The following is a 4,953-nucleotide window of genomic DNA, read 5'->3' as shown; positions in this document are numbered from 1 at the left end:
CTCCTCCCAGATCCGTGCCTCAAGGCCTGCACCCTTGCCTTGAGGCGGCGAGGGGGAAGACAGCGGTGGAGAGGAAAACAACGAGGAGGATCAGCACGCGACTCTGCCACCCAACGGCCGCGGAGTCATCGGTGCGGGTCGTCAGCCTCACCGAGAAGAGGAGCAGCATGGCGTCAAGGACGACGAGGGAGAGGGGTCGTGGCTGAGGACGAGGGGCGCATAAAGGTCCCTCCCGCAAGTGATGTCGGGGCAGAAGGCATTTCTGATGACGAAGAGAGTGGTGAGATTAATCCTGAGTTGTTCCCTAGTAGCGGAGAGAATCCTGAGCCATTTAAGAAATTTAGATCTCCAATCATCTCACCATCCCTCAGTTTAATATATTCTTTTTTAATTGAGGATATGCAATTTTTCTTGAGTTGCTGAAGACATTGGGGTATGCCTCCGGTTAATTAGCCTGAGCATAAGGGAAAATGTTTAGCCTGCAAACTTAACATATGTGCAGTATGCATGTGCCCTCCATGGCAGAAACTGCCATTTTTTGTTAAACAAGAGTCCATGTTGGCTGAGTCCTGGATCATTTAGAACCGTCTAGTTCAGTCCCTGCCTGTTTATGAGCTTCACATGGCCTCCCATGGTAGATTCTGAAGGCAGAAAAACCATGTGAAAATGAGAACAGATGTACGGGCATGGTTCTATACAGGTGTTAGGTAGTGTTTTTGCTGATTGTGTGAAATTTTGCAGGTACTGGTAGCATGCTATATTAATGCTTTGGACGAAATTACATTATTTGTCACCCCTGCTCAGCTCAGAGAGGTACCTCATCCCGTCGTCCCCTGATCTCTGAATCTCAATGCTTTGGATGAAATTACATTATGAAACTTATATGCAGTAAGGCCTAGATTGGTAGTGTAATTTTTAAAATACCACACTATTTGAAAAATTCGGCATCATGTTTAACTAGTGTGGAGCATGCTATGCAGAGGCCTAGTTTTCCATTTTGAGAATTGTGAGTTACAAACCAAGCTTTCAGTTTGAGAAAAAATAGGTCTGGACCTCTTTTTCTAGAAGTTAGAAAAAACATTATATTAGGAATACAAGTGAATATGAAACTACTGTTGTTGGTTTAGCCATACACCTCACAGTTTTCAAAACTACAGTTTTATAGAAACCATAGTATTCTGATTGAGCTAAGCTAGCAGTGTATCTTCACCTGTGGGAATCAAGGTGCATATGCTCCTTGTCTTTTTCACATTCTAAACTAGATTTAATAACAGGAATTGCCAATCAACTGTGAAAAATAAATTTAATTACCAATCTGCACGCACAAGACATATATCTTTCTCATTATTTTAAACAGTAACCATTGATACTCCACGTATACATTTTCTAAGAATTACTTCATATATGTAGGCTGGCAACGGTGTTCACAAATCACCACGGAGAAAGTAAAGATCTCGAGAGGATTCCGTTTGTTTGCTCTATGTATTGTCTTTTGAAGCGCGCGCTGGAAAAAACACACACAAAAATGCTAGTTCATTTTACGGCCTTTTGTAGCAAAAGAAAATGAAAAACACAAAAAATGTTTGTTTCTCTGCCTTTTGTAGTAATGGAGAATGAAAGTCACAAAAAATGTTTGGAGCCGTGGTCTCTGTGATTTGGGGGTAGTGGCCCAGGTATGGTCGGGCTCGAATTCTCTGCTATGGGTTTGGAGGAGTAATGTTTCTGGTTCTGCAGATAGTCAAGGTCTGGCGGACGGAGTGTCTGTGCGTGAGCAGCGAGACGGTGGCTAAGGCTAGCGTGGAAGAGGTACTCTTCAGTTGCTTCATTCGGTTTTACTTAGTTTTGTGTCCTTGTTGGATGTACATGTACCCCAGTTAAACATGTGTGGTGCTCGCTTTGCCCAATTTTCTGTTTAAGGATTAGCTATTGTTGGGCAGATGCTATGTAGAGAATCAATTAATTTCCTCTAGAAATGCTCGAGTGGTGATTTGGCGAAATTTGGAAATACTAGTTCTGCATCATGGCATGGATACTGTTAAGGGAGATATCATCTATTTATCCGGCCAAAGCGCATATGTGAAGCCTTTGATTCGAGGTAAAAATGGTGCATCGTCTCTCCCTACAAGGTGTTAGTTTTAGCATCTAGCTCTGCATCATGGCTGTAAACTGAACTTGGTTCAGTTAAAAACTGCACTATCCAATTTGGACAGCAAGCTTAGATCTGAAAAATGAGTTAGCTAGGCTTAGAATTTTGAGTTGGTCCCTTTACATAAGGTTTAGATAAAGTTCCAAGGTTTCTTTAGAGTATTTATTTGTGTCGTTTGGATGTACGGTTTGAGAGCAGCCATCAATTTAGTTTGTTGTCTCGAAATATATGTTCCTGGGTACAGTATTTTGATATGGGAGATTATGCCCTGTTAGAGGTGGTATTAAAATAAAGTTACAACATGAAAATTTTAGAGGCTGTTCTGTAGATACTTAAACACATATCACTTGTCAGGTTTCGTTTGTTATATTAAATACTATGAAATTATCAAAATGGGTTGTACTATGTTGGACAGAATTTTATGTTTGGACTTGGGTGAATGTACCCAGACTTATACTCTTAGATTTTGTCATAGTTGATAGTGTGAGGACTTATAATGTGATAAAGTATATACGTTGTTGCAACACCAAAATCAGTTAAATATATTTCCTTTTTTTGCTGCCGATGACATCTCCATAAAGCAAGGATTTATATAACATCTTATGTTCAGAGTTCAGTTCTTTTCTTATCTGAAACTAACATATTTTACAATGGGCATGATGGATGTTGCAGGTTCATTGATGACAGCCAAGGGTTCATGCTCAGAAACGACTACATCTTGCTCCATGTTGTTGGCTTAGCTAGAGTCCTTAATCATGAGGAGATGGGACACGTCGATTGTTAGAGTACACTTAACAGGTGCATTTTGTGAAATTCTAGCCAGAAGATTGATAGCATGCTTGCATGCTTGTTCTTTTCAGTTCAAATAAATGTTCCTTTTCTTGTTGAATCCTAGGTAGCTAGCGGAGATCAAGCGGAAAGGTTGTTGATTGTCCAAAAGCTCTTGGACCATTTAGTTTGAATAGCCAGTGAGGAATTAACCATATATTTTCGGCATGAGCCCCTTTAAATTGCTAGATGAGATAGAATCTTAACTTAATTAATGGGTCTTGTGAATTGGAATATACCATTTAGTTGAACTGATGCAATTTGCGTACTAACAAGTTTTCACTTTCTCGACATGGGCGTAGGGGTGATCGACGCTGACTAGCGCAGTCGGTGGGCGCTGTGCTCTTCAACCACTCAGAGGCGGACTTCTCCGTGAAGCTGGTGGCCATGTCGTGTAGATGATTGTCCAGGTGATTCGACGCCAGAGGTCGCCGAGGTGGTGGACCTCGACGCCACCGTCCGGGGGAGGGAGGATTCAGGTCCACCGGCATCTAAGCTCCGAGCCTTGGTAGATACATCTAGGGAAGTTGTCTGTTTTAGGTTGGTGATGGAACACCAGGGAAGGTACCCACCTTTCGATGATCATTGTGTGTGTCTGAAGTTAAATGGAATCTTGAGAATGTTATGTGACGTAGGTTTGGTTTGCACTGGACGTATTGCCATCCATGAATACTACATCTAACTTTTATTTTTTTTAATTCCTAAATTATCAGTAGTAGCGTGTGAAAAAAATGAGCGCTACTAGTAGTTAGGTTAGTAGTAGCGTGGGAAATAAGAAATGAGCCCTACTAGTAGTTAGGTTAGTAGTAGCGTGGGATATAAATGAGCGCTACTAGTAGTTAGGTTAGTAGTAGCGCGGGTGCCCCCGCGCTGCTACTAACTTTTAGCTGTAGCGCGACACTAGTAGCGGAAATACCCACGCTACTAGTAGCATTTTACCCGCGCTGCTAGTAGCCTTTTTCCTAGTAGTGAGTCGACGCCTGCCCTCGGCTTGACGCCATCAAGCGGTCGGTTTTATTGAAGGTGGGCGGATGGCCTTCGCCCCTGTCAAGATGCAGCCAGCAAAGATGAATGCTGCAACAGTGGCGACCGAAGGACCGCCCATGGGCAAGGAGTACCGCATGCCCGAGCGATATTTTAGCGAAGTACTAGAGGGATCCCGCATTGTGGCGGAGCAGTGTACCAAGAATGTAATATTCGAATGAATACTGTTATATCATTTCACCCTGTATAAAAACAAGTTCGGCTATGTAATATAATGTTTGTTTCGAAAACCAGCAGATCTCGGGTAGGGGGTCCAGAACTGTGCGTCCGAGGTCGATGGTAACAGGAGACAGGGAACACAATGTTTACCCAGGTTCAGGCCCTCTGGATGGAGGAAAAACCCTATGTCCTGCTAGATTAGTATTGATGAGTATGGGTGTTACAAGAGTAGATCTGCCACAAGATCATAATGGCTAAAACCCTAGAAGTCTAGCATATCTGATTATGATTATGATTGTTGTCCTCTAAGGATCTAGCCTATATAGACACCAGAGAGATCTAGGGTTACATAAAGTCAGTTACAGTGAAAGGAATGTTCATATTTGGTCGCCAAGCTTGCCTTCCATGCCAAGGAGACTCCCATACGGACACGGGTAGAGTCTTCGGTCTTGGTATCTTCACAGCCCATCAGCCCGGCCCATGGCTAACAGGTCGGACGCACGAGGACCCCTTAGTCCAGGACTCCCTCAGCAACCTTGCAGTAGGAATGAAAATGGAGTGGAAACTTTCCATTTTTCCAGAGAAAAAATGTAAGCGGAGAGAAACCAACTTTTCATTTTGTTGGATCGTGCCATCGAGCAAAATCAACGTTTAAATCACGTCTGTCGCGTTCGTGTCTCACCCTCCTCCACCGCTCCACCCCAAATGGTCGCTCGACATGCCACTCACCGCAAACCGAGTATACGATAACTTTCCCGCCTGCTTGTCGATGAATC

Source organism: Triticum urartu, chromosome 4A (assembly GCF_056163025.1).
Source record: "Triticum urartu cultivar PI428250 chromosome 4A, HENAU_Tu73, whole genome shotgun sequence".
Lineage (NCBI taxonomy): Eukaryota > Viridiplantae > Streptophyta > Magnoliopsida > Poales > Poaceae > Triticum > Triticum urartu.
This window is presented reverse-complemented; position numbering follows the sequence as displayed.